The sequence below is a fragment of the Lygodium microphyllum genome, chromosome 9 (genome assembly GCF_053477565.2).
Source record: "Lygodium microphyllum isolate KBCC chromosome 9, Lygodium_microphyllum_v1.1.10, whole genome shotgun sequence".
Taxonomy (NCBI): Eukaryota; Viridiplantae; Streptophyta; class Polypodiopsida; order Schizaeales; family Lygodiaceae; genus Lygodium; species Lygodium microphyllum.
The window spans coordinates 88432716-88444628 of NC_141143.1; positions in this window are offsets into that span (position 1 = coordinate 88432716).

The window sequence follows — 11913 nt, forward strand, 5'->3', positions numbered from 1 at the left end:
GGAAATGAGAGAGGGAGAGGAGAGAGAAAAAAATTACGAGAGGGAGAGGAGAGAGAAAAAGAGAGAAAAAACATTAAACGTGATAGGGAAAGAGAGAAAGAGAGGGAGAGAGTGAGGGAGGGAGAGGAAATGAGAGAGGAAGAGGAAGAGAGAAAAAGGAAATTAATTGTTGTTGTTTGTTGTAGTGTAGTAGTAGTAGTTTTTTTTCTTTTCTTGTTTATTGTTGTTTAGTTTTCTTGTTTTTTGTAGTAGTAGTAGTAGTAGTAGTTTTTTCTTCTTTTCTTGTTTTTTTTGTAGTAGTAGTTGTTTTTTTTTAATTCTTCTTCTTCTTTTCTTGTTTATTATGGTTGTAGTGGTAGTGGTAGTGGTAGTTGTGGTTGTGGTCATGGTCATTGTTTTCTTCTTTTCAACGCTTTATTATACTGGTAGTGGTAGTGGTAGTGGTAGTGGTAATGGTAGTGGTAGTGGTACTCGTGTTCATGGTCATGGTCGTGGTCATGGTCATAGTCGTAGTCGTAGTCATGGTGGTGGTCGTCGTAATCGTAGTTGTAGTCGTGGTCATGATCGTAGTCGTAGTCATGGTCGTGGATGTAGACGTGGTCGTGGTCATGGTCATGGTTGTGGTCGTGGTCGTGGTTGTGGTCGTAGTTGTAGTCATGGTGGTGGTCATCGTCGTAGTTATAGTCATAGTCGTGATCGTTAAAGAAAATGAGAGAGGGGGAGGAAGAGAAAAAAGAAGAAGGAATGAGAGAGAGGGAATAAACATATAGCATAATAAAGAAAGAGAAAAAGAGAGAGAGATGGAAGGAGAGGAGATAATGAATGGATAAAAAACAAAGAGAGAGTGGTGGCGAGGTTTGGTAAGGTCCGGTGCAACACCACGAAATGGGAAACACTCCGACATATATATGTTAATTTGTGGGTGGGTGGATGGATACTTTACATACATTAATTTTTGCTGAGTTACAAGAGAAAAAATCCATTCTCAAACAATTTAAGAAAGAAAAAAAGAATGATAACAAAAATAAATTATTTGTCGTAACGTAGACAAAATGGAAAACGATGAAGGTCTTGTTGTTCAAGATCGTGAGGCATATCTTAATCAACGTGTCCCATGTCCTTGCTCTCAATGCAAGCTGGAAATTAGACGAAAACGTTGATTGTCTATAGAACATGTACGACACTTCGACGAGTTTCAATCTGAGATCATTGATCAGGCAAGCTTGGATTTTCAGCAAACGGTAAGAAAAGTTAATATCAATCATGCATTGTACTCGCAATCTAATTGAATACCATATACAAGAAGATTAGGTGTGGCTAGCAAAGTTTTTATCCAGGGAGGTGACGTCTCGTCCTAGGAGTGCACCCTTTGTGGCCAATTAGAAGAGTTTGTGGGTGTGCAATGGATAGAGTGCCTGAGCCAATCCACCACTTGGAAGGTACTACCCAATCTATATTGTCAATACCAGAGGAGACACGTAGCCTTCCAGACCTACCTACAATCTTGGAGCCTGAGATGGAGGCAATGATCGATGCATTGATTCCCATGGATATCGAGACTTCTGATCCACTTAGAGAGGAAGCATCCATACCATTATATGATGGGTGCCGAGTATCTTGCCTGAAGACACTACTTGCACTCCTAAGTGTGTAAGCAAAATACGGGCGGAGCGATGTGAGTGTGACCGAGTTGTTCAGGTACCTTGTACATACGCTTCGTTGATTTCTTTTCGGCACTATCATTAAAAACGTTTGTGCTTTTTCAAGGTGTTTTATGATTTTTTTCATGTTATTGAAATATCATATATTACCACCTGTAAAGACCATGCCTAAGTCTCGTGATGATGCACGACATGTTTTATGAAATCTTGGCATGGACTACAACAACATCCATGCATGTATGAACGATTGCATACTATTTCGAGGAGAATACAAGACTATGGAGACATGTCCAAAGTTTGGTGCTCACAGGTATCCACAATACTTGCAAGGGTAAACCATCCCTCAAAAAGTTCTTAGACACTCTTCATTTATCCCCCGCATAAACCACATGTTTTGTACGTCTAGTACGGTGAGCTTGACAACGTCGCATGTGCAGAATAGGTCCACAGATGGAGTTCAATGAATATTAGCGGATTCACGTGCATGGAGTCACATTGACTCTACCTTCCCAGGCTTTTCCCGAGAGCCAAGGAATCTTTGGCTCAGTCTTGCAATGGATGGTGTGAACCCATTGGGTCTGCGCTCAACTTCTTACAATGTGTGGCCTATAGTCCTTGTCAACTACAATATCCCTCCATGGCTTTCTACGAAGAAATGACATCTCATCCTTAGCTTACTCATCCCCGACTACTACAAGGTCAAAAATATGGGCATGTATCTTCGTCCATTAGTCGATGAGCTTAAGATTTTGTGGGAGGAGGGGGTCACCGTGCAAGATATGAGCAAGCGTGATGGTCGACAGTCTACCAATATTCGAGCCATTGTCATGTGGACGATGCGTGACTTTCCGGGATTCGGAGAGTGCTCAGGTAAATAGGCTTCCGTTCTCATTGGTAATATCTACATTTTATCTCGTTCAAGTTTGTATTCACTAGATAGAGGTATTGCAACATGACTCATTACCTCAGGTTATCTTGCATGTCCATTGTGCGGGCCAGAGTTTGACTCCCGAAGGTCACAAACCATGAAGAAGATGGTATATCAAGGACACGCCGCTTTCTTGCCAGAGGGTCATGAACTCAGGGAAGGTTTTCTTGGACGACCTCCAACACGTATGAATGCCATAAGAAGTTGGTACGAGCTGAAAATGGTCCATGCGGAGTCACATCCAAATGGAATGCGACGGTTCTCAGTTTTCTACAAGTTGCCATATTGGACCCACTTACAAATCAACCACTTGTTGGATCCCATGCATATTTTCAAGAATGTGGGCAGCTTGCTATGCGACCACATCATAGGAAAGAGAGACACTATAGGCGCACAAATGAATTTGAAGGAGATAGGCAAGATGGAGGCGCTTTGGCTGCAGTCGAGTGTTAATGGTCGCGTGTAGCTACCTCGCACTCCTTGGGTTTTGTCCACTAAAGAAGAATGCATTGTGAAGCAAATAGTCAAGTCTATTCGCACTCCCACGGGTATGATATGTTCTTGTGTATCTTGTAGATGAAGTGGAGATTGCTGGACCTGTCCATACGCGATGGATGTTCTTCTTGGAGTGCTTCATGAAAACCCTAAAAGGCTTTGTGCGGCAATGAGCTCAGCCATGAAGTTAGCATGGCTAAAGGTTGGTTGGTGTCTAAGGTGCTCGTGCATATTTCACAATGGCTACCAACGATGGATCCAGAAAACAAAATGCTATGGTGACTCAAGGACAATGATAGAATGACCGGAGATGTGGTGGTTGAAAATGGGATAGAAAAAAGAATGGATGTTGTAATGGAGGAGAAGGTGAATCACTTTTGTATGTTGCACCATGCCTCTATGGAGACGTGGCTTGCCAGGTACCAACAAGCTAGGCAAGATCGAGAGGAAGCGCGATCTAAATTTTGTCGTAGTATGCACCATCAACCAATTTGATATCCCGAGGGCATGGAGGAGATGCCGCGGTTCATGTCAACGCAATGGTTGCATGGAGCTTTGACCCCAACATCTCGCGAAGGGGTGGAGGTCTTAATTGAGGAGTGGAAATTCTCAAGGGGATGTAGTCCAAAGGTGATGACATATTTAGGATTTGTCATGTCTATATTTTATATGCGACAACTAATTTGAGTGTTTCAATGTACACTACAAAATATATAGTGCAGCATGGTCATATGGAGAGTATTTTCATGTGGAGCGTATTGACAAAATGCACTCCACAATGGATTGTGGTATCATGGCAAGGTTCGAGCAAGAGAGCCGACGACAAGCAACTGATCCAAACACGATTATAGATGAGATGGAGTATTTTGGAAACTTGCAAAGTATTGTTATGGTGGATTATCGTAGCTTCTCCATGATACTATTCGATGTGCACTGGTTCAAGGTGGTACTTGAAGGAGCTGGTTCAAAGTGGTACTATTCAATGTGCACTAGTTCAAAGTGGTACTTGAAGGAGATGGAGCAATAGTTTGATGAGGTCCATTTAAATTTCTCAAAATAGATTTCGAAAAAAAATGGACGGATTTGCACGACACCTTTGTGTTGTTGGTCCATTGTGAACAGGTGTATGAACTCATTTTTTTGTTAATTGTATTACAACATGGTACATGTCATAATAGTTTAATCTCTCTTGTACATGTTTGTGAACAAGTAATCTTCTATCCAAACCCCCTACAACCTCGATGGTGGTATGTTATACCTTCAACTGCCCAAATTGCGAGAGTATATGATCAAAACAATGTTCGGGGATGAATCAAATTGCGAGAGTATATGATCAAAAACACCCAAACTTCCTACCTATCTCAAGCTCTGGTTCGGGGATGAATCCCTTACTTCGATGCTCGATATCAAGCGTGCAAGTGCTCAAGCTTGAATCCGTTGGTCCCGGCAACAACAGAACCGAAATGTGGGAGCTTTCACTCAACCGCCAAGACCCACGGATCACTTATTGCTTCAAGCGTTCCAAGCGAGCTCTAATGGCTATCTCTCACCTAGCCGATGCGTCCTCGATCCTACGAGTGTAGTGAGCTTACCTTAGTGCCGATATGAGTTGCCTCCTCTGTTCCACACATCGGTAGCTCCACGATCCTAGTTGCTAGCTCAAGCATCATCAAGCCTCCTCCACCTCCAAGCTCCATCCTCCATATCCATGCGCGCAAGTAGAGAGAAGGGAAGAGAAGAAGAGAAGTGGAGATTGTGAAGAGCTTTACCCTCTTGATCCCTCACTCTCACACACACTCACTCCCTCACACTCTCACATTCCCTCTCTCAAGAGCACACACAAGCAAGAAGGTGAGAAGAAGAGAAGAAGAAGAAGACTCCTTTTGCCACACACCAAAGAATGATCTTTTATTCACTTTTTGAACTTTATATATACAAACCCTAAAATCCCATGGGCACCCATCCCTTTTTACATGACCGGCCATTGTGGCAAGGTCCTTTTTCCATTTTTCTCTTTTAGCCTTGTGCCTCTACTCTACACCCGTCTAATATTTTACAATTGGCACAGGAGGGAGCCTGGTGCTCTTTTACAAGAATTCTCCGAGTTTTTTGAGGTGTCTTTTTCTTTTAAGGTTGTGCTTTTTTCCCCGGTTCATCTTTGGAGGCCGCCTGCGTGTCTTTACTCTTTTTCCATCTTCCTTTTGCTTTTTCCTCCATTTTTCACCATCTTGACTTGGGGTTAACAATACCAGATACTTAGGAAAAACCTAGAAGATATTCATGAGATGTAACTACAATAAAATCTTCTCTTGTAATCTAGACTCGAATATATCTAATACAATAAGTTATTGTTTCAAAATACTACATGCGTATGAGTGATTAGAGTAGCACAGTGGACGTACGGTGGGTCCTAGGCCACAGGCCTTAAGCCCCATTAATGCTTGTCTTCCCAAGTTCTTCCGAGATGAGGACATCTCAAGTTCTTTAGGGGGGGAGAGGATGTAACATTCCGCCATAGCCATAAGAACCCCCCTTCCTTAATAATTAAAAATCATTGAATTTTTTCTTTTTAAATCTCCCTCCCCTATTTTCACTGATAGGAAGAGGGAGCGGCGATGACATCGACAAGGAGAAACAACACGATGATGGGAAGAGGCATGACGATGACACTGAGAAGGGAGGGGAGGAAGTCATCGACAATGGCAGTGGAGACTACAGACAAAGACAGTGAGCAGGGAGATGACGATCACCATGAGGTGATAATAAAACTGAAGGGGCACACATGTGATACCCTTTTCCCCCCACTACCCACTTCCCCCCCTTGATAATGACACCACCCTCCCCCCTATAAATCCCCCCCATCGTAAAGAGATGGAAGGAAATATTACCTCTTTCTCCCCCCCTTTGCTACCAAGGGGAAGAGAGAGAGAGAGAGAGAGAGAGAGAGGAAGAGAGAGGAGAAGAAGAAGAAGAAGAAGAAGAAGAAGAAGAAAAAGAAGAGGGATAGAGAGAGAGAGAGGGGGGGAAGAAGAGGACGAGAAGAAGAAGAAGAAGAAGAGGGAGAGAGAGGGAGGAGAAGAAGAATAAGAAGAGGGAGAGAGAGAGAGAGAGAGAAGAAGAAGAGGAGGAGAAGAAGAAGAGAAGAAGAAGAAGAGGGAGAGAGAGTGTGTGTAAGAGAATCTCTCAAGGAACCCATTCCTCTTCCCCTCCTTAGAGGGTGACCACACGTGTTGCTTTTCTCTCCATCTCCCCACGAGTTTAACGCCCCATCTCCGCGTGAGTTTAACCCCATCACAATCAAGAAGAGTCACACCAGCACACTATCTCTCTAACGGGAGAGAGAGAGAGAGGGAGAGAGGGACAAAAGGATTCATAAGTCGAAATTATGGCCCCCAAACGGTGGGAGACTCACATCAACGGTAACCCCCGTCCCACAATGGAGCCATTGGCTACGAGGATGGTTCTACAAATACGAATACAATGTCGAGTATGGATAATTCATATCCAAATATCCATGTATTAATTGCCATCTCCACTATCCATTGAGATATAGGGTATGTCACTTTGGCATGTGCATCAGTTCTTTTTAACAGGTAACCTAAACCAATAGTTAATGAACTCGTAGAGGATTTTAGGAAATTCTTTATGTAACCATAGATGACCATGCATAGATTTACTCATATGACACATTGAGGTTCACACAAACCCTTGTATCGGAATCCAATCATTGCATCCCAGTGCTATGCAACAAAATCATACGTAGCATAAAGAGCATATAAGGCTACTTAAGGGTTATGCACGTAGATGGTTCATGCATATGGTTCATGCATGGGAAATATTGTGTGAAACATACATTGATGGTACACCAACTAATCTTGCATTAAAGTCTTACTAATATCATGAACTATTAGTTCATTGGGATCTTGAACTTGTGTGTAGCTAGTACAAACAACAATCATTAGGATTAAAACTACAATGCCTTGAGATGCATCCCCAATAATGACTATGGTTTATCAATCCTATTTGTGGTTGGGCTAGATGCAACAACAACTCCAAGGCAAATGAAGGGCTAAAGGATTACGAAACCCTAAGTCATTCTACTTGCTGAGAAGAAGGTTAGGTTATCAATCAATGCAAGTGAATCTATATCCTGTACAGTGTTTAAACCTCTAACATATGCCTTAGCCTAAGAAAGGAGTGTTAGGTAAATTTTACATAGATCACTCTTTGATCCCAAGGGGGAGAGCAAATATGTGATGACAAGGTTATCGCGATTATTTGTGCAATGTTGGATATCACCATTTTTTTGATTGATCTAACATCATCCTAATTGCTTTTTTGCATTCAACTGATTCTTGGAATGCGATCTGAATTATTATTCCAAGTGCTTGTGCTTGATGGTGAATGCATGGCGGCAGGGATATGTATTGATAAGTTGCCATGGGAATAAAGGAATGTTTTTCTAGAAGATGATATGAGGACTGATTGCCTTGATTAAACTTGATTCTTAATTGGATTAATTAAGGATATTTTACACTGTTGGGTCATCTCCAAGATTGCACTGTGGATTACCCCGAGAGGGCACTTCTCCATTCACAGGCCAAAGATCGAGTGGCAAAAAGGCCAACCATGAAAGTTGTGTCATCACTCCTAGGTCGCTTTTTGGGATTAGTGGAGCTTTGGACACCCCTTGCCTAGACCGGAATGGAGTTGTAGACAATGTGCAAGGCGTTGGAAGATCCTAATTTAGATATTAGATGGAAATTATAGTGCCATGTGATTTGGATCGTGTATTTCTGTTGGGGAAAGAAGGGATACATAATTTCTCTTGTATGGGCAAAAGACAAAGACTAACTTGAAGATAAGTTAAAGAACTTGTTTGTCAAAAGGACTTCTTGCTCTGTTTTCATGTATGTGCTATACATTACGCGATTGAACCCTATTCCCTAAAGGCCTAATTAAGGACACTGATTTTAAATGTGACACGTAAATGTGATAGGAACTAATTAGATAACTAAAGAATGTCTATTGAGGGAAGCGGGTGAGTGGAACCCCGGACGAGTTTGTCTTACCCGACAGGGTGGTCCCAAAGAATTGAGAGGCTTCTCACAAGGTTTTACCGACGTTCGACCTTTAGGTATTGTTAGGTTAGAACCCAATTCATATCGTTTTAGGGGATCCGAACGGGATCAAGTCCTACGGTCAGCGGTGCATCCCTCTTGTTTCCCATTCTCTTTGAACCAAGTGCAGTATGGATCTCCTTTGGATTGGGTATCTCTGCGTAAAGTAGGATATGCAAAACCCAATGCTAGAATGCTGTCAGGAGACCTTGGTCCCTAAGAACCCAGATTTCAGGTCGATCTTAGTGAGTTCAACTGCAAATGTTCCGTTGTGAGGCTGACTCACCTTGGAATATTCCATGGGAGTGCTGGGCGGTGACACTTAGATTCTTTTCTCGATGGACTGCTAAAATGTGCTTAGATAGCAGATAGGTGGGCATGTTACAAAAAGTAGCACTATTTGTATCACTATTGGTATTGCTATAGCAATGCCAATAGTGATGCAAATAGCGATGTTTCTGAGTGCAACAAAATCAAATGAGGAAAAGAGGGAGGAAGAGAGCTTAAAGCTTTGTGAGAGTTTGAGAGAGAGGAAGAGAGATGAAGAGAGAGAGACCACCAACCAGTGTTGTTGATGCTCCCACCATCGTTTACAAGGTAAGAGGAGAGGAGCGTAAAGGAGAAAATGGAGGGAAGTCATGAAAGCAAAGGGTTTTTCTTCGGCCCTTGAAGTAGGTACATTGTTTCTCCTCTCTTTGTTTTTACATTTTTCTCTCTTCTCTTTATCTTCTTGTTTGTGAAGATATATTTGTGAAGAGATGCACTGAGAGAGAGGGAGAGAGACAAAGAAGAAGGGAGAGAAACAAAGAGGGAAAAAGAGGGGGGAGAGACAAGTATAGAGAGAGGGAGCGAGTGAAAGAGAAGGGAGGAAGAGGGAGAGGGAGAAAAGAGGGTGAGATAAAGGTGGATGGAGAGAAAGAAATAGAAACAAAAAGATGGGGGGAGAGAAATAGAGATGTAGAGGGGAGAGAGAAAAATAGATAAACAGAGGGATGAAGGAAAAAAAAAACAAAGAAATAAAAAAGTAATGAATGAAGCTAAGAGAAGAGAGGAGAAGAGCTAAAGAGAGAGAAAGAGAACAAGAAAAACAGAAAAGAAGACTAGAAGATGAGAGAGAAAGACAAAAAAGAGGACAAAAGGAAGGAGAAAGCCATGGAAGAGTATGTTCTTGTGATAATATTTGGTTCCCCTAATGAGGGACTCTTACACCTTATATACCCCTATCAATGTGACTCAATGTCTAACCCCTAGTTTCTATGTATCTCGCTTGTTATAATCCATCCACACTCTAAAGGTTTTTACCCTAAAAATAAAGAGAACTAGAGGGGAGTGATGGTGCGCTTAGGGAGGGGTGCAGAGTACTACTTTGAGCCATATTAAAATGAAAATGGGTGGGTAAATGCTAGAGACATCTTTTTGTCCATGATTAGCCTACTGAGATAAAATTGTCATAACTTTTGGTAGGCTACTCCAAATTGGATGTGCTGCATGTCAAAACGGAGCTTATGATGAGAACTTTCAAGTTGGCTAGGATGCACATGCCTAAGATTTGGATAAGTACAATTTTTTTCTAAAACAATCTGTAGGAAAAGAGTGGTCAAACGGGGGTATAATCGGCTAGTCTTTAGTCCATTGGGCCTCTTGGAGATGGGGAATTCATTGACAATGGTTGATGGGTGCCAAGAGGCTTCTTCCATGGGTAGGCCTTGCCATTTGATGAGGTATATTTTGATGGATTGAGACTTTAGGTGCTTATCTCCTTGCTGAATGATTACCTCATGGATATACTAAATGATGCCTTCTTCATCTATGGTAGGAAGTTCTTCCACATAGTCCACTGAGTGCCCATGAAGAGTTTCAATTGGCTGACATAAAACACATTGTGGATTTTAGTGGTAGAGGGAAGCTCTAATGGGTAGACCAAGTCACCAACTCTCTTCAGGATCCAATAGGAGCCATAAAACCAATGGGCTAGCTTATTATTGTTGCCCTCTTTGAGAGTGGAGTAGTGAGACTTAGACACTTTCAAGATAACCATTTCCCCTTCCTAGAGTTTCAAATGCCTTCTTTTCTCATTAGCATAGAGTTTCATGTGTGTTTATGCCTTTTGAAAATTCACTTTGCATTGCTAAAGTAGGGCTTGCATGCGATCCAAGTCGGCCTGACTCTGAGGGTTTATCTTATCATTGAATAAGAATGTAGGGAGGGGAACCTTATACTAGTAAGGCCTCAAAAGGAGAAACTCCAATGCTATATACTAGTCTACAGGTAGAAACATGGAATAGCAATACCTGAGGATTGCTGGAATTGCCTTTGGGCAGATTATGGATTAGCCTCCGGGCGGATTATGGAATAGCCTTTGGGCTAGATTATATGATGTATTCCAAAGACTGATAAATAAGATCAAAGTGTTGAAAAGGAACTTACTTGAGATTGTTTTTATATGTCAGTGCTTAAGTTACGTGAAGGAACCGGTGATTAATTGGCTAATTAAGGAAGTTGTTTTTGCTTGTCAAACTAAATGTGGTAGGTATTTAGAAAACTAAAGCAACCTATGGAAAGTGCGATGGATGTGACCATGGGTCTGTCGTCCTACAGAAGGGTGGTCCCGGTTGGCTAAGAACTTTTCTCAAAAGGAATTATTAGCAAGATAATGATGACGTAGAATCTATAGAGCTAGAGTCCTGATTTGTACTATTTTAGGGGAACGGAATGGGACTATGCCTTATGGGCAGAGAGGTTGAGCTTCGCATCCATCTCATTTTCCATTCTCCTTGAACCAAGTGCAGTATAAATCCACTTTGACCCTGATGTTTCTGCGTAAAGTAGTTCATCTGGGGCTGAACGCTAGTTACCTTCGAGGGACTTGACCATTAGGAAAACCCTGATTCAAGTCGATCCTAAGTGGGAATGGTCGGAATGCTTCCGCTTCATGGCAGATTCAGGAAGACCTAGATCGCAAACCCTGTGTCATTCCATGGTACTGTCGGGCGGTGCTTTCTGGACTCTCTTCCCGATGGGTTACTAAGACATGTCCTACAAGTGGACAGGTGGACACGTTACAGTCAAAGTGGACTAAGTCAAGAAGTATTGGAGGACTAGGTGGTCACTTTTTACTTGGAAGTGGCTGTCATACAAATAGGTGTGCCATTTCTTGATAGAATGGAGGATGGCCAACATCTCTTGGTCATATACATTCATTTGTATCTCCTTCTCATCAAGATTGTAGCTCTCAAATGCAATCACACCATGCTCTTTGCAACAATACTGCACCAATACCCCTACCACTAGCATCACAATGAATGATAAACAACTTAGAGAAGTTAGGGCAGACAAGAATGGGGGCAGAAGTAAGCACGTTCTTTAACTGCTTGAAGTTATGATCAGCAGTGGCATCCCAAAAAATGTCTCCTGTTTTAATTGATCAGTCAAAGGGGCTGCAATGTTGGCATAGTGCTTAATGAAGAGTCTATAGAATGGGCTCATCATGCGTATGAGAGGGTTCACCAATCTCATATGTAGAAGAGGGGATTCCCTTAGCACCAAGTATGCCCTGTGGACCATGCAATGGCTCTTGAGGTGGTGGACATCTAGATTCATCAAATTTGGACATCATTTGGTAGTGGTTGTTGACCTTGTCATTACACCGTTCCATGTGACGAAGCTCATCTTGACAAAGGATGTGGTTGAGCAGGGTGTAGAGATCTAT